General features: G+C 48.4%; 1 long non-coding RNA gene across 2 annotated transcripts; it reads right to left on the bottom strand.

Annotated features, from left to right (window-relative positions):
• Positions 1-2019: 2019 nt before the first annotated feature.
• LOC308618349 lies at positions 2020-13567 on the bottom strand. 2 transcript variants are annotated; one of them, XR_014016003.1, is made up of 5 exons: positions 13350-13567; positions 12209-12465; positions 8703-8815; positions 8114-8265; positions 2020-2200 (listed from the first exon to the last, which is right to left on the bottom strand). It is a non-coding gene; the product is annotated as an uncharacterized lncRNA (long non-coding RNA). The 2 variants fall into 2 exon arrangements; XR_014016002.1 differs by having other exon boundaries at positions 8114-8815.
• Between the last annotated feature and the right edge of the window lie 5338 nt (positions 13568-18905).

Here is an 18905-nt window from a genome sequence, read left to right as displayed (position 1 = left end):
AAGGACAGAGCGTGTCACTCCTCTGCTCCAAATGCACCATGACATCCCAAGGCAGGTGAGCAAAGCCCAAGTCCCTACCACGGCCTCTAAGCCCAGCACCCACATGGCCCCCTTACTTCTCTGACCACCCTCTCCCACTCTCTTTCTCTGCTCCCACTGCACTGCCTTTCTGACACTCCTCCAATATCCTCAGGATCTTTGCACATGCTCTTCCCTTTTCCTGGAATAATCTTCTTCTACATGTCTGCACATCCTGCTTTCCCACTCCCCTTCATATCGGCTTTCTTTCTCAGAGAAGTTCTCTCTGACCTCTGTTTCTAAGGGCTCCCCCAGCTCTCCACTTATTCTGCTTCATTGTTCTTTAAACTATTCACCACTACCCAGCAGGGAAGCATCACTTGTTTATTAAACCTCTCCCTGACCAGGTGGTAAGCTGCCCGAGGACAGGAGTTGTTATTTTTCTTGTATTTCCAGAACAAACGTATGGACACCAAGGGGGGAAAGTGGTGGGGGGGGGTGGTGGTGGTGGTGGGATGAATTGGGAGAGTGGGATTGACATGTATACACTAATATGTATAAAATGGATAACTAATAAAAACCTGTATAAAAAATAAAATAAAATAAAATTCAAAAAAAATCTGGATGTAAGTTGAATAAAAATGCCAATTTTCACTGAAGAATAAAATAAATCATTTCATTAGGTTTGTGAAATTTACCTCGCAAATAAAAGAAACCAGTCTAGCTACTACTCTTGGCATGATTAGCAATTAAATTATGAATTTATTTGGGATCAAGAATAAAGAGAATATAGGCTGAGGTTTTTAGTACAAATAAAACTTTTGTCCTTGTAAAAAAAAAAAAATTCACATGGTGTCCTAAGCCTTTTTTGAATTCCCAGGGCCTTCTTCCCACCCGGCTCAGAGAAGGGGCCCAGTAGATACTTCTGGAACTGAACTCAAACTCTCCCCTGGGTGAAATCCTGAGACTAAGTTGGCTTGGATAACATGAAAACTTTCTACCAAAGAGAGAGTAGGAAAAAAGGGGAATTTTCTACTGAATATCATTTGAGCAGAATGTTTGCAATGACTTCACCCCTTCCTTCCTCACACCCAGTGCCTAGACAGTGGAGCCTTGGCTCAACCTAAGATGAGCACCAAGAAAAAGATACTGTGTCCACTTGGAGGGAATCTCTGTCTGCTTAGCCTGGGTCTTCAGGGTCCCTGGGGCCCCTGAGACAGGTGGCTTGGCCCCTCTGGACCTCCAGCTCACACCTATGTGATGGGGATGGGGATGCTTAGCTGCCATTTCACACTCCCCAGGGAATTTGGTAAATACACTTGTATTGATCTTTGTCTTGCTAAATACAGGTTTATTACAAATATGGACACATCTTCTTCTGAGTCCTGGTTGCCTCCACATCCATCACGGGACACGAGGCACAGATGGGCCAGTGTTCGAGATCAGCTGCACCTTAAACTAGCTATGTAGCTTTGGACACGTGGCTTCAGCCTTTTTTGAGCCTCAGTTTCTCGCCTGTAAAATGGGGGTAGTGATGCCTCCACTACAGTGTAGCCAGGAGAATGGAATGAGAGACCTATGTAAGGTCTGGCACAGAGCAGGCACTGTTTGGCTGCTGGTTTTGAATCTGGTTTAAAGAGAGGGTCCAAGGAGTCCTGAGGAAGGAGAGGGACTTTCTAAGCACCAAGGACTTCCTGGAGGAGGGGGCACATGGACTGGGCCTTGCAGAGGGTTGGGTTTCAGTGTTTCCTTAAGGATGATGACATTATCACCTTCAACATCAATGTCCTCTTGCTGAGAAATGACGTTTGGAATGGAGACCACCCCTCAGTCTGGAAGGTCACCACAGATAGTATCACCATCAACCAGAGTACATCAGCAGCAGCAGCCTGTGCCTCACCGTATACAATTTACAATTCACAAGGGTCCTTCCTGCATAACTTTGCTTCCAGCCTCTGCTCCTTCTCTGCCTGATCTCACCTCAACATCCCTTCCCCTGGGAGAAGGGAGGGTGCCAGGAGGGACTGCCCCAGGGTCACCTGAACACTCCTACAAGGGAGACATAGGGAGACCAGGACTAACCAATTTCTTTTTCTCCAAGTCGCTTTCTTTGTTATCTGCTGGGTTCTTTTCCCTGAGCTTCATGGTTAGTTTTCAGCTTTTGGGCTGGGCTTTTTTGTTCCTGAAAAAGAGAAAAAAGGAAGAAGCCATTAGACCGACACTTGCTGTCACAGTTCAGGAACCCAGGGGAGAGTCCCTGGTGAGGACATCAGGATGGGGGTCCCAGCTCCCCCAGAGACCTGGGTGCTCCTCTCTGGCCTTGGTTTCTCCACTTGCGAGATGGTCAGGTTGGACCACTTCTCTGTTTTCCTACATATGCCACATCACTTATCAAGTACAGGCTCTTCCCCGCAACATCCTCATTCAGAAGGTCACTCTTACAGTGGGACATGCTTTGGAAACCTTAGACTTTCTGTCCCAAAGATGTGAAAATAAAAGCAGTGCAAATTCAAACAAAGTGCCAATCTGCCCTGTCAAATTGGACACAGATACCGAAATTATAACCCAATTCACTGCCACAACAGAAGTGGAAAACTGTACAGCTTCTCTGGAGTTTGGAAATATGTTTCTAGAGCCATAAGAATATTTAGGTCCTTTGGCCCAATGACTCCATTTATAAATAGCCTAAAGCAGTAATAACAATGTGTGAAGATTTAAGCCTGAGATGGTCATTGCAGCATTTTTCATGGTAGAAAAATGGTCTTCACAATAGGACAAAATATCTAAGAGTAAGGTTTAAAGTGATGAAACTCATGCACCACTTTAAAACTAATGTTAAAGAGGAATATTTAATGTCATTGGAAACTGCTCATAATACATTCTTACTTGATAGGAGGAAGATATATAAAAGAATATACATTAGTCAACATTTAAAATAGGTATACTGGGCTTCCCTGGTGGCGCAGTGGTTAAGAATCCTCCTGCCAATGCAGGGGGCACGGGTTCGAGCCCTGATCCGGGAAGATCCCACATGCCACGGAGCAACTAAGCCCGTGCGCCACAACTACTGAGCTTGCGCTCTAGAGCCCGCGAGCCACAGCTACTGAAGCCCACGTGCCTAGAGCCCATGCTCTGCAACAAGAGAACGCACCGCAATGAGAAGCCCGCACACCACAACGTAGAGCAGCCCCCGCTCACCACAACTATAGAAAGCCTGGGCGCATCAACGAAGACCCAGTGTAGCAAAAAAAAAAATAAATAAATAAATAAAATAAAATAGGTGTACTTAATAATAGAGTCATACTATTAAACAATATATGTACTTAAACTATGTCCATGTGCTTTTTAATTTAAAATTAAGAGTGAAATAAAATGTTCATACATTAAATTATTTATTAAGCCCCTGGTATCTAGGTTATGGGGATGCGATCTTGAGCAAGACAGACCTTGCCCTCCCCTTATGGAGCATACATTCTGGGAGAGGAGACAGTTTAGGAAGAGCATATGGGCTGCTCATGGGGCATATGGAAGGTAAGTGGCCTGGCCCAGCACGGGATGGGGGAGTAGTGGGAGATGGACTGCAGAGATGAGCAGGGGACAGATTGCATATTTCTGTGCATAGAAAATAGACTTCCTAGAAGCAGCACAGCATAATAACAATTACCCCTTGGCCGTGGTTATCTTAGCCAATTTTTTTTTTTTTTTTTTTTTTTTTTGCGGTACACGGGCCTCTCACTGTTGTGGCCTTTCCCGTTGTGGAGCACAGGCTCCGGACGCGCAGGCCCAGTGGCCATGGCTCATGGGCCCAGCCGCTCCGCGGCATGTGGGATCTTCCCGGACCGGGGCACGAACCCACGTCCCCTGCATCGGCAGGCAGACTCTCAACCACTGCACCACCAGGGAAGCCCTTAGCCAATTTTTAAACCTGATTTGTTTTCCTACAGTTTTCCAAGTTTCTACACTGAAATGATCCAACAAAAATCAACCACTTCTACAACTGGAAAAACAAGCTTTTAGAATTTCTTCAAATTAAAAAGAAACAGTTTTTTTTTGAAGAATTAAGCCCTTAAGATCTCAAGGAGCCAAGTAGACTTAAAAACTACAATCGTGGAAGAATACACAGTTCTTATACGATGACGGGCTGTGAGGTCCGAAGTCACGTAAGCTGGCCTGACAGAATGTCAATTGGTCACACGTGAGCGTGACATTCGAGGCCCTCCACCGAGGGAACCGCCCCTCTCCCTCCAGTATACGCCCAGGGACATGCCACACACTTGACCTCTGTGTTCAGGCCACTCTGGCTGTTTCCTAGGCTGGCCCCTGGCCTGGAGTGCCTCTCCTCCTGTCCTTGTCTCACCTTCAAGGCTCACCTACCCTGCTTGTCCATCTATTCCTTCCAGAAAATCGGAATCACTTTGTCCTGTGCATCCCCTAGCTCATCACATTAGTCTTGCGGAAGCCAGACTGTACCAGCTGACTGTTCTCTTATCTGTGTCCTTGCCAGTGACCGTGACTTCCTCCTGAGCGTTCATTTTATGTAGCAGCTCATCAAAGCCATGGTACCCAGTTGTGTGGTCGGACACTAAGAGAATGGGCGAGATGTTGCCGGTAGTTTTTAGGTATGACTCACATTTACAATCAGTTGACTTTAAGTTGATGACCCTCCATAATGTGGGTGAGCCTCATCCAATTAACTGAAGGCCTTAAGAGCAAAGACTAAGGTGCCTGAAGAGGAAGGAACTCAGTATCAAGATGACAACATAGAAATCCTGCCTGAGTTTCTAGACTTGAGACCAAGGCTGCAACATCAAGTCTTGCCAGAATTTCTAGCCTGTGGGCTTGCCCTATGGGTCTGGGGCTTGCCAACCCCATGATCATGCAAGTCAATTCCTTAAAAGCTTTCTCTCTTTATTCTTCTATCAATATCTCTATCTATCTATCTATCTATCTATCTATCTATCTATCTATCTATCCATACATCCTGTCAGTTCTGTTTCTCTAGAGAACACTGCCTGATACATGCCTCACACTACAGGATCACAGCTGACCCATCTCTGTGCCCACAGAGTCTGACAGTGACTGGCTTGAGACGAGCATAGTAAACAGAATGGGTGGCTGGGGTGGAAGAGAGGAGTCAGAATGGGATCAGATGAGATGGGATGGGACCAAGGGAGCCAGAATGATGGTATCCATGGCCACCACCTGTTGAGTTCCAGAGACTGCCTTCCCATTCTAGTTTATGTGAATGGCTATCACCACATGACTCCAGGGAGCACCAATTACACAGGTGACATTGTCAAAGTCCCCCTGGAGTTATGCAACATGGGGGTCCTGCGGGTACCCAAGGATGAAGATGGTCTCCAAACAATCAAGCAAGAGTCTGATTTGAAAAGACATGAGCCGAGTGGAAAGAGCAAAGCTATACCGGAGTCAGAAACCTGCCAGTCTTGGTTTTGCCACCGTGACCCAGGACAAGTTACTTAACCTCTGGGTCTGTTTCTTTATCAGTCAATGGATGATTGTTATCATTCTCTCATGTCATGATTGTTAGATGAGGGAATGTACATAAAAGGCCTGGGGAGATGCCTGGCAAATCTGTGGTGTCTAAGTAATGGCAACCATCATTCATTGAGCTGGAGAAGACTCAGAAAGCAACAGATATGGGGATGGGAGGAAATAAAGAATTCTCTTTAGGAAGCGTGTGGCTGAGACATTTGTGTGACATCCAAGTACAAATATCACTCTGGCAGTTGGAAATAAGAGCGGTGCTCAAGAAACGGTCTGGGCTGGAGATAAATTAATGACAATTAACACCATGGGATTAGATAAGTCACCCAGGGACAGACTGTAGAAAAAGACTCCTAAGGAACTCTGACCAGGAAAGAGCAGATGGGGGACAGAAGACAGCAAAGGGGACTGAGTCGGAGAAAGCAGGGAGAGTGAACTCTGGCAGGAGAACTTTAAGAGGATGTGAGTGGTCAGCTGTGTGCATATGGCTCAGGGGTCAAGGAAGAAGAGCTAAGAGTGTCCAGGGCATGTGGCCACATGGAGGCCATAGGGAAGTGTAAGTCAGGGGGTTGGGGAGAGCCTGGACCATCTGGAGGAGGAGATGGATCTTCCTAGAACTTTGGCCTCAAGGAGGAGCAGAGAAGGGGGTGGGCAGTGGGTGTGGAATCAGAGGACGGAACTTGGGTGAAGCATGGGCAGGATGCAGGTTTGGAAGTGGGGAGATGGGAGACTTCTGTCCAATGGTGTCCATATTCTCAGTGAAGCACAAGGCCAAGCAACTAACTGAAGGGGCAGGAAGGTTTGTGAAACTGAGAAATTGCCACCGGGGACCTCTGGGGAGCAGCCTTAAAAACCAAGCCTGGTTGGGCTGTAGGAGGGTGTGGACGGTCCATTCCCAGCTTGGTCCTGGGGAAGGAAGATGTGGGTGTCGGAGCACTGGGGGTTCATGAGGGAGGGACAGAGGGTGAGTGGCAGGCATGGTGAGGCAGTTAAGGGAGGGTGGATGCTTCCCCTGGGGGCTTAGATTGCAGAACAACTGAGAGAAGATGGGATCCAAGCTGTGATCAGAGGGTGGCTTTTGTGAGGATGTGTCCAAAACTGGAACCACCTAGAACTGATGGTCAGAGCTGATGAACGGTTCCAGATGAGGAGGAAGGAGTGAGAACAGACGTGGGTGGGAGAAGAGAAGGCAGCAAGTGGACACTAACTAATCACAGCCTGTGTTAAATCCTCCCGTGGGTACAACTAGGGCGAGGGGGCACGGGAGCAGGATGCAGGAAGCGGTGTGCTCAGAAGATCCAACACGAGAGGTTGAATAAATCTTCTACACTGAGAGAGGTGAGTTGTGCCTGAGGCCAAGGATGCAGAGGTATTTGTTCATTCTTCCCAGAAAACATGTTGCAAAGGAGAAATTTTGCTGGTACCAGGAGGATGTGTGTGTGGGGTGTGGGTTGTGCTTCCTTTGGGGTCAAAGCCAGCTCTGACCTTCTACTCCCTGGTCAGAGAGGGTTGTTAAGTCCATAAGGACCCACTGCCCAGGGTTGCTCTCTACAGCAGAAGCCTGAGACTGTGTGCCTCCCATGCAGAGGCCACCACGGAGCTGAGAATGACGCCACGTCCCCAGGACATCACGTCACAGGGGGAAGCTGCCGCCTGTGCAGTGCAAGGCCAAGTGCAGATGGCTCGCATCCGAGGCAGCATGGAGTCATGGGTTCAAATCCCAGCTCTATAGCTCGCTAGCTGTGTGCCTTGTGGAAAGTTACTTGACCTCTCTGTACCTCTGTTTCTTTATGTCAGGTAGGGAATAATAATAGGACCTGCCTTATAGGGCTCTCATGAGGATTAATTGAATCAGTGTATGTGAAGAACATAGTAAATGCTAAAGGATCATGAGCCATCGGCATCACCACAGGCTCCTGGGAGATCTCATGGAACGAACGGTGTCTTTGAACGGGTTCAGAGGAAAAAGGAGGGGGACCCACTTGGTGTTTGACTAGAGAACGTTAAACCGCCTCAAAATAATCTTCTAGGCTTAAATAGAATAATATCAATAACATAACATAGTATAACATAAATATAAGCCCAGTGCATGGGGTTCCAAAAAATGCTAGCTCCTGTCTTTTGAATCTGCGGTAACAATACTAATATTGCTGCTACTCAAGTCTAACACCCTGCCAGTGCCCATCATTGTGGCCTAAAAGGTCGGACTGCCGCTGTTCCCATTGGTGAACAGCCACGTGCTGAGGCCCCGGGGGCCCACCTGCCACAATCCAGCAGCTACAGGCAACAGGACTCTGATCCTGACAATTTGACTGGGCCCACTTAGGCTGTACCTAGGGTTAAATGCTTAGAAAATCACCTCTCCTGTACTACTGCTGCTGCTCCTTATAATAAAACCTTCAGGGGCACCGTGTGTTGGATGCTTTAACTGGCCATGTTAGAGGCAAAGCAAGCTGGGCTTGGAGAAGTATCTTTTCCCACCCAAGCCACCACAGAGGTGGGATCTGAGCCCAGACCCCTTGAAGTCGGTCCTGTGCTCACGAGCCTGCGTTGAGAGTAAGGATGCAAGTGAAGAAAAGGCACCCACCTGCATCAGTGCAGCACAAAATGTCAGCAGACAGCGAAGGCGGATGTCTTCTCCCAAAGCGGCTCCAGCGGACGGCAGCCACCTCCCTGAACTGTCTGGAGTCATGGCCTTCTGTCCTGTCCACCCCGAGATGTGGCCCTGCTGACAGAGCCCTGTGGGCCCAGCGAGTCGCTGGCTGACAGCTCTGAGCAGAAAATGCCACACATGCCCTGGCCCCAGTTCTCTGCCCAACACTTCACAGTGACTTTATTCTTAATTTTCAGGGTGAATTCTCTGCTGACTTTGGCATGGAGCTAAAGCTAACTTAAAGGAATGTGGGAAATAGGGCAGCTAGGAAGAAGGGGAGGGGTGGGAAAAAAGAAGGGGAAGGGAGGAGGGGAGTATTGGCTGCCTTTGGAATAAGGACCACACCATAATCAATTTCGTTTTTATATAAACATTTGTCAGAACCACGCTATGCACTCCAAGTGCATTTCTCACTTCATCTTCACCTAGTTGATTTTCATATCCCTCAATTTTTAAATCTCTTGCCCAAGCTGCTCTGTAAGTCTTGGTAATTCCTGAAATGGTCCCCAAAGCCAATCCAAACCTGCGAGCCTGACTTCCCTGTTTCCTGGAGCTTCCTCAGCCCGTTCCCCGTCTAGAGAGCAAACAGAAGATGCTTCATGAATAGAATGGCTCCCGGTAGAATCAGATATAAGCCTGGGAAATTGTGAAAGAAAGCGGCATTAATGACTAAAAGGCATCCAGCGGCTACTGTAAACATTCTGTGATGGCAATCTTGACAAGCGATAAACATCGAGCTACTGATGGCTAGCTCAGATTATTAAAAACGTGCCCAGGGGCTTCCCTGGTGGCACAGTGGTTGAGAGTCCGCCTGCCGATGCAGGGGACATGGGTTCGTGCCCTGGTTCGGAAGGATCCCACATGCCGCGGAGCGGCTGGGCCCGTGAGCCATGGCTGCTGGGTCTGCGTGTCCGGAGCCTGTGCTCCGCAACGGGAGAGGCCACAACAGTGAGAGGCCCATGTACCGCCAAAAAAAAAAAAACGTGCCCAGCTGTGGGTCAGCAAGTTCTGGCCTGGGAGTCCAAGGCAGAGGTACCCTGGTGAAGTCACTGCTGACTGCCCTAGGGTGTCAACTCCCTTCTGGATAACAGTGTAGGACCAACCTGCCCGGGCAGCTGTGATGAAGGTCAGTAAAATGACACGCAAGAGTTGTAAAGCAAAACACAAAGGAATGCAGGTTGATCGAGTCTGAAGCCCAGAGGAGCAGGATGAGGGGTCAACTCTTGCTGCTTTGTCGATGGAGGAGTAAAATCAGCCCGTGGTGAAATACACAAGAGCCGTCACTTGGGAAGTGCTGTTCCCATGGTCACAGCCATTGCTGTTATTTTATGAACGCACGCTGTCCTCCTGACCTCTATCTAGCTCAAAAGTGATGCAGGTGTGCTAATCTTACTCTTTTTCAGCACCAGGAGATAGATGGAGGGCTGGAGTGGCAGAGATATGTGAGGGAGAGAGGTGAGGGGCTAAGAGTGTTGCTGGGCGTCTGGGACTAGGTCCAAGCTCAGCCAAGGGCATCAACAGCCTCCTTCTGAGCAGCTCACAGAGAGAGGTGAGGGCGTGGGAAGTGATGCATGGTTTTGGGGTGAAGCACAGAGAGATGGGTGCCCAGGAGTCTCACCCACCCCGGGAAAGGAACCCTGCTCCTGGTTCAGGCATGAATTCAGGCCCTGGGAAACAGTGCTGTCTTGGGAGCCTGGAAAAGCCCATCCAATTCCCTTGGCATCGATTGGAAGCAACCGGGCAACCTCCTCATGGCTAATCCCATTTCCCCAGTGCCTTGTTGTTGACAAAGGAGGGCTGGAGAGCAGGAGGAAATCACCTGATCCCTGGAGACACCTACTCAAGGTGTCTTTATCAACCGACCTCTGATGCCTGCACAGCCCGCACGCTAGAAAGATGACATTTCTGTGTCTGGGTGGCTTCAGCTGTACTTTAGGACATGCAGGCACACCAAGAACAGGCTGTGGAGCGAGGGGATTGCTTTCCCAGGCTTTTCAAACCCTCCACAATTACCCAGCTGGCGCCCACCCCTCCTTTCCCCAAGAAGTCACCCAAACTCTCTCTTGACATCTTTTTTGCTGTAATAAATCATTCTCAGGTGCCAGGACAATTCAACCATTGGTTTAGCAGCATCTAGATAAAAAGTATAAGATGATGACAGAGCCTGAGATTTGATGTCATACCTCAAATCCCAACTGCTGCTCCCCAGCATGTCTCATGGGACAAGTCACCTCTCTGTAAAGTGGGGATAAGGGAATAATCATCTCAAGGTCACGTCCAGACCAAATGAGATGCAAGGGTATATACCTAGGAATGGAATTGCTGTATCAAATGGTAATTCTGTGTTTATTTCTTGAGAAACACCAAACTATTTTCCACAGTGGCTAAACCAGTTTACATTCCCACTAATCACTCCCGGGTGTATACCTTTGAAATGGCCTGCAATGTAGCAAGCTCCAGGTAAATATTTGCTATTGCAGTTACTGTTGAGAAATCTCTTTATCGCTCATTATTTTTATTCTGTTCCTTTATTTATTCTTTTACAAATGTCTACGGAGCTCCTACTGTGAGGCCAATACAGTGCTAGATGCTGAGAAGGCTGCAACGAAGGAAAAACCTGTCAGGAAATTCACAGTCTAATCAGAAGGATGAGCCACTGGAAGGGACCTACTTTTAGTGAGCACCTACTACGTTCCGGGCACTGATTAGGCATAGCCTCATCTAATTCGAAGAACAGCCCCTGAGCTCTTGTTATCTCCATTCTACGGCTGAGCCTGCTGGGTTTCAGAGGTCACCGCACTTGCCCAATGCACCACATCTTGTGTATGAGAACTGACGCTTTTAAAGCGAGACCACCCGCTCTGTCTGCCCTGACACCTGTTCACTGCTGCTGTGTGGGCAAGGCCCTCACCAGAGAGAACAAGTCCATCAGGGTGAGACCTTGATGTCAGACACCTTTCTCTTCTTTCTTTTTTGATAGCCCAGCATCCAGACAGACTTCTCACTTGGGAGCACCTCCCATTTGTGGGTCTTATGGGCGCATCCCTCTCACCTTCTCAAAAATTTCCTTCTTTCCAGCAATTATCTCATTTCAATAGCATCAATTTCTCCCTGTCTCTTAGGTCATCCCAGGCTCTGTACAAAAACGTCTTAATGTCACTAATTAAAAAACAAAAACAAAACTAACTGTTGGCAAGGATGTGGAGAGATTGGAGCCCTTGTACATTGCTAGTGGGGATGTAAACCGGTTCAGCCATGGTGGAAAACAGTTTGATGGTTTCTCAAAAAATAAACATAGAATTACCATATGACCCAGCCATTCCACACCTAGGTCTATACCCAAGAGAACTGAAAACAGGTGTTCATACAAAAACTTGTACATGAAAGCTCATAGCAGTTCTATTCACAATGGCTAAAAGGTGGAAACAGCCCAAATATCCGTCAACAAATGAAAAGATAAGCAACTGTGGTCTCTCCATAAAATTGAATGTTATTCAGCCAAAGAAAGAAATGAAGTTCTGACATGTTTTACAATGTAGAAACTTGAACCATCATGCTAAGTGAAAAAAAAAGCTAGATTTGGAAGGTCAACTGTTGTATGATTCCATTTAAATTAAATGTCCAGAAGAGGCAAATCTACAGAGGCTGAAAGCAGATTAGTAGTTGCCTGGGGCCAGGGGAGGAGGCGATTGGGGAGCAGCTATTAATGGGTCAAGGGGTTGCTTTTTGGGTGGTGAAAATGTTTTGGATCTAGACAGACGTGGTGGTTGCACAATATTGTGAATGTACTAAATGCCACTGAACTGTTCATTTTTTTTTTTTTGGCACCGCAGGGCATGTGGGATCCTAGTTCCTGTACCAGGGATCAAAACCGAGCCCCCTGCAGTGGAAGCACAGAGTCCTAACCACTGGACCGCCAGGGAAGTCCCTGAATTGTTCACTTTAAAATGGTTAATTTTATGTTAAGTGAATTTCACCTCAATTAAAAAAAAAAAACCTCCCCTTGACCCCATGATCTCCCACTCCCACCTGTTTCCTTGGTCTTGTTACAGGAACTCACTGTGTCATTTTCATTTCTCTCCTCAGCTCGTGCCCATGGGGTTTTTGACCCACTGCACCTCTCAATCATCCAAAGTCAGTAGTCAATTCCCTGTAACCTCCCAGCAGCTTTGGTGAAGTTGATCACTCCTCTTCCTTCTGGGTCCTTCTACAAACTTCCTTGTCCCATCTTCCAGCCAACATGCCTCGACTTAGTTACCATTTTGAAATAAATTAAAATTTTCAACCTGTTAAAAAAAAAAAAGGTGGAATGGAATGTTCTAAATTCAGACCCTCCTCCCTACTCATCAGTTTGGTTTCAGTAGGCAGATCAAGGCTTTGGCATCCATAGTGACCCAGCTTCAAACCCTGACCCTGCCGCCCACCAGCTGTGTGACCTTAAGCAACTCAGCTACCCTCTCTGAGCTCAGCTTCCTTACCTGTATCGTAAACAGCATGTCCCATAAAAACATGTGTGGGGAACAGTAGCCATGTGTGGACATGACACTCAACACCCAGCAGAGACTCATAAATTGTACCTAGTTTTTAACATCTCTACATCAATCTTTCATAAAATTCAGAGGGTCCGGATTAGATGTCAAAGAAAGGCTGTGGACCAGACATGGTCAGCTCAGATCCTGCTGAGACCTGGAGGCTCACCCGAGCCCCTTCCCTGAGCTTGCTGGGTTGTTCCCGCCTCACTGGCCGCCCTCCATGTTCTTCTGGGGCCTCCCCTTCCCCTCGCCCTCTTCTTTCTGCACTTGCCTCCTGGTCCCCTGGGTGGCTCTGATCCCATCTCTACACTGGGGAGTCCTGTAACAGGGAAGAGCCAAATCTGACTACATGTTGGACCTGTTTCTTTGACTTTAACCTTTGTTTTCCACTGCTTTTGTTCACTACAAGAACACTGTCTGTACACAGTGACCTGCCTCGGGGAACCCTGCCCCTCTGCCTGAATGGTAAACCGAAGTGCATTTGTTCACCTGTGGATGGCTACAAGCAAGAAGAAATGAACACATCTGCTCCCTGAGGCTGGCCATTCCAGGGGACATTTGCAAATCTTATGGCCTTTTTACTTTACTTCCTCATCTCCTCCCCCTCTCCGTTCTATAAAAGAAACTGGCATCCAAACCCCGATAAGATGGTTCTTCTGAGACATTAGTCTGCCATCTTCTCCGTCTGCCGGCAGCCGTATTCCACACCTCTCATCTCCCATTTATTGGCCTGTCGTGCGCCAGCCGTATTCCACACCTCGTCTCCCATTTATTGGCCTGTTGTGCGGCAGGCAGAGCAAGCTTGGACTCATTTTACAGTCCCGCGTTTTACGTCACCAGCCCAGACCTGTGTCTCACGTTCCTGTCCAGAGCACATCGTCACTCGGATACCAAATGGAATGAAGCTGGCAAGGGGCTGGGTCAGTTCCTGGCAGAGCAAGGACTTGAAGACAGTCATGTGCCTGAGGCCAGAGCGGTCCCCCTGGGCTGCACTCAGTTACTCCCTCCACTAGAATGAATAATCCGAGTCTCAAACTCACTATGTCGGAACCTGCTCCCCTACAGTCTTCCCTTCCAGGTAAACGGCATCACTGTTCTACCTGCGGTCCACGCCCCACCTTGCCCCTGAGATCTACCCAGTATCTGACCACTTCTCTTCATCATCTCCCGACCCTCTCAGGGTTATGTCCTCGGCTCTTAGCAAGGTCCACAGGCTCTGACCCTCACCGACTCATACCCGACCCATGTCCCCACCCTCTCTTCCCCCTTCCCCTCCACTCTGGCCAGCTGGACCCCTTGGTGTCCTCAAGCAAGTCTAGTACACGCTTGTCTCAGGACCTTTGGTACCTGCTGTTCTTCTGCCGAGAACACCCTGCCTCAGATTCCCAAAGGGCTCCCTGCTCACTTCCCTCTGGTCTCCACTCAGATAGGACCCACTGGAGAGGACCCCTGACCTCCTGATACTAAATGCAGCCCACATAATCAACGCCTCCTTTCCGTCTACCCTAGCCCTTTACTTTTGGAATGGCGCCCATCACCACCTGGTGAATAGTTACCTGTTTGTTGATCCGTGTCCTCCAACAGGAACCTGTAGCCCAGAGAGCTGGGATTTGGTTTTCTGTGCTGGCCACTCCTCGCCTCCCCGCTCTGGTCCTCCACCTTCTCTGCCCTGCTCCTGCCCTGGCTGGCCTGCTCTCTGGCAACTGGCTGCCAGCCCAGCAGTAGATGAGGGGTGTGAAGAGAAGGAGTTGGGGGCGCTTCTTCCCCTCTCCCTCCCTGCTGTGTTCAGTGGCTCTGGTAACAGCTACATCCTCAACTCCAGCTGCCCCAGGCGGCCCACCCTCCAAGGCTCTCAACCAGCTCCGCAAACACTGCTCCTTCCCCGCCCTCGCACTTGGGCCGACGGCTCCCTGCTGTCCCTTGTTTGTTCCTTTCCCTCTGCCCGGGCCTCTGTAAGTCCTCCCTTCACCATCTGGGGTGGATTCTGATTCCTCCTGAAACCCTGGCCCTGCCAGCCTGTCACATCCTGTGCTGTGTCCAGCACCTAGGACACTGTTCCGAAAGTAGTGGGTGCTCAATAGACATTCTTCACAATGAATTAGCTAATGAATTAATTAGCAGAAGAATGAATGGAAGGAAATCAATATGCTATTTAAAAGAATGAATAGATAAACGGATGGAGCAAAGCATTTTGTTTCCTGGAAAGAAAAAATGAGTTAAGCAGATGAGTTAGCTTTCATGGAAGCATAAATGGAAAAAAAAAAAAAAGTGAACAGAATCCCTGGGTTTCTCTGAATTGTGCGCTCAGTGGACCACTGAGCCTGCCTGTCTCCTCCATTGGCTCTCACCCTGAAGGTTAAGATTACAGGAACATCCTCCCAGGCAGATGCATACAGAGTCTGAAATCCCCTTGACTTTGGAGCCCCAGCTGCCAACCCCACCTTTCCAGCCTGGTGAGGTCTGGAGGTCAGGAGAAGCCAAGTGCTCCCTCTGGGGAGAGGCAAAGGGGCAGAGCACGGGAGAGGCAGAATCAAGGCCGACACCAGCTGATGTCACTGTTGGGCCCAGGCCTGCGGACTCTGTCCAACTTTTACAGCCCTGACCCTGCTCCCGGGGCTATAAACGTCCCAGCAGCAGTGCAGGGGGCTCATTCCCTGAGGAGCAGCCACAGGTGAAGCTACACATGGACACCTATTCGCTGCGTGTTGCCAAGCAAGGTCTCCTCTGGGAAAGAAATCCCTCGGTCCATTCATTCATTCATTCCCTTACTTGGTCATTTATTCAACAAAGGTTTCCCGGGGACTTACTAAGAGGCAGGCCCTTGGTGAGTTGCTGGGATACAGAAATGAATCAGATAAAGTCCCTCCTGGAAGGAGCTGGCACTCATAGGAGGGAGACAGATGCACAGCAGAGAAGTGTAACAGTGTGGAAACTGTCCGTCTGTCCATCCATCCAGCAGACATGCACTGTATGTACACTGTGGTCCAGGCACTGTTCCAGGTGCTGGGATGGAGCAATGAAAAAACACAGCAAAAATTCCTGTCCTCGTGGAGCTGACATTCAGGGAGGGAGAGAGATCGTAAATAAAACACATAAGTAGATGATGCAGTATATTAGAATGTGAGAGATGCCATAGGGAAAAAAATCATTAAAGGAGGGAGATGAGAGTGTAGGGTGGTGGGGATAAGGAGATAGCAAATTTTTAAAAGATGGTTCTGGAAGGCATCCCTGCAAAGATGACATCTGAGCAAAGACTTGAAGGAAAGGAGAGGTTGAGCCACCTGGAGCACTGGGCTGTGTGTTACAATCGTCAAAGACACAAGGAGCTAACTATCCCCGCAGCCCAGAGGGAAAAGCTCTCTGGGTGGGAAGGAAAAGAGATTTCCAGCAGAAGGACAGCTGAAGGAGAAGAGCCAAAAGGGCGAGTAGCTACCAGAGTGTAGACTGAGGGGGTGGGGAGAGTGACGGGAGATCTTTCCAGAGAGGTTGGTGAAACAAGAAGATGGGATGAACCCAGTTGCTTGGACTGGGTCCTGTTAGCAAGGGATTTGCTTTGAGTAGTGGGATGGTGAGCGATAGAGAGATAAAGATGCTGATACTAGACCACTAACCAGCTTCAAACCCCAGCTCCACCGCTGGCTCTGTGACATTGGCAAGTCACTTAACCTCTCTGAGCCTCAGTTTCTTCCCTATCTGTAAAAGACAAGAGTCACAGAACACACTTCACAGGACCAAGTGTCTTAGAACTGTGTCTGCATCATTTATTACCCCGAAAGAGCACGGAGGGGCCGGGCCAGCCTCGAGGAAGGGAGGCGCATTTGAGAGCTTGCAAGGTCTTTGATCACATGTCCTAGAGCAAGACGTTTGTATGTAAAGATGATTTATCCCTTTGTTCGATGCCTGATTCCTAAGCACTAGCCATCTTCCAGGCAACATGCTGGAGATACAGACATGGATCTGCCCTCTTGGGTTTGCAATCTGGGTGTAGGGGCATGGATTCCAACATGCACCATCCAGGGTAGGCTTGCATAGTGTGTGGAGTCAAGGGGCAAAGCCTGACTCTGAAAAAACCTAGAACACCAGAGAGGGCAGCGACAGCATGACGTCGGTCACTGCCACCACCTGGAGGGTTCCTTAAAAACAGATTTCTGGCCCCCACCCAGACCCACTGATTCTGAAAACCCAGTGGGAGGGTCTAATAAACTATCATTCAATGTGCCCAGGTAATTCTAATTATCAGCAAAATTGGCAAATGCTGATCCAACACAACCCCCTCTTTTTGCAGACAGGAAGCGTGGCGTCCAGAGGCTTGCCCGAGGATGAGCCGCCAGGGTATAGCCGAGGCAAGGCTGGAAATCAGAGTCCTCACATCCCCATCTGCATTTATTTCCTAGGGCTGCATGACAAAGCACCACACACTGGGTGGCTTAAAATCACAGACATGTGTCCTCTCACACTTCTAGAGGCTAGAAGTCTGAGACCAAGGTGTCAGCAGGGCAAGGCTGTTCTCCCCTGAAGGATCCAGGGAGCATCTGTCCTGTGCCTTTCTCTCACCTGCTGGTGCCGCTCGCCATCCTTGGCTTATAGCCAAACAACTTAACTCTGTCTCCGTCCTCACCTGGCCTTCTCCATGTATGTCCCCTTCTTGTAAAGACATCGGTCATCTTGGATTAGGGCCCACCCTACTCCAGTGTGACTTTATCTTAACTAATTCCATCTGCAATGACCCTATTTCCAAATTAAGTTCACATTCTGAGATACTTGGGGTTAGGACTTCAACATCTCTTTTGAGAGACACGGTTCAACCTGCAACACCTTCAAGGCTTGTGCATTCCTCCCGCTGACATATTTAATGGTTATGAGCCTCCTAATTCTGGGAAGATCTCAGGGTACCGACACTAAAATAAAACGGATAAAACAAGACTAAGGTACTAAGAAATAATGAATAAGTAATAAAACGGAAGAGGGGACATAACTGTAACAGATGCTTGGGCTAGAGACGGTTTGAAGCCACTGATGACTCAGGTTCACTCTGAGTGCCTGGACTCCTGACTCCCCATGGGAGCTATCTTTACAGGAATGTGGCCAGGCGTCTGGAAAGGACCCCTTCAAGCAAAGGGAAAGTTGATGATGTGAGAGTGTGTCTTCTGGACCTTCTGAACTTAAAGATGTTACCCCCAAGCCTGTTTCACACATTGTTCTAGAAAATGGATGAGATAATGCAAATTAAATAACTGGGGTAAATAACATTTTTATAAATCATTGCAACTTACAAAACTTTTTCATGTTTGTTAGCAGAGATAATCTTCCCCAGAATTTTGTGGGGTGGATGGACTCACACCTTACACTCACGATGAAAGACTGAAGGACAGAGAGGTAAGTCAAGGCCACAAAGTGAGTTGTAAATGAGTCACAACTAAACCAGGCTTCCTGGCTCTCAACCCAGGCCTCTCCCCACTATTTCCCCCATGTCAGCAAGGCTTTAATGCTCCCCACCACTCTTTGCATGCTCAGTCTGCAAAGTCATCATAGTCAATCAATCAATAAGTGTGTAAGTAAATGGCTATATTCAATTAAAATATCATACATTCTGGTTACTACTTAATTGACATTATCTCATCTGTTTTCAACAAGCTATGAAATAGCCTAAGCAGACATCAGCTCCAAGGCTGGAATAAAGTCACAGGCCACCACCATCCCAGCCCTGTGGGGTTCTTGTACTGGCTGGCACTCAGAGAAGATGCTAGAAGGAACAGAGGCCACTCCCGGCCCCCATTACGGGCTCCAACCTCCCCTCCAACATAGCTTCCTTCCAGCTAAGAAAGACCACCACTTCCTGGAGAGTTCTCAAGCCAGAGTACATGGGGCTGAATTGACTTGAAAGGATCCTTTGAACGGTATTGAAGAGAGCTGCTGAAATGAATAGGCTGGGCTCTGTAGCTAAGCTGGAGTTTGGAACCCAAGCAAAGATGGAAGTCAATACGTACTACATTTGTCCTTTGACAAGCAATGGATTGTTATTATTAGGAGCTTATCCTGTGCTAGACCCTCAAATAAATTTGCATTTCATCCTCCCGATCGTCCTGCAAGAATCCTTTTTTTTTTTTTTGGCGGTACGTGAGCCTCTCACTGTTGTGGCCTCTCCCGTTGCAGAGCACAGGCTCCGGACACGCAGGCTCAGCGGCCATGGCTCA

This window comes from Mesoplodon bidens, assembly GCF_964165515.1.
Source record: "Mesoplodon bidens genome assembly, chromosome: 1".
Taxonomy (NCBI): domain Eukaryota; kingdom Metazoa; phylum Chordata; class Mammalia; order Artiodactyla; family Ziphiidae; genus Mesoplodon; species Mesoplodon bidens.
The sequence above is the reverse complement of the archived record's forward strand: the minus strand, read 5'-3'. Positions and strand labels throughout refer to the sequence as shown.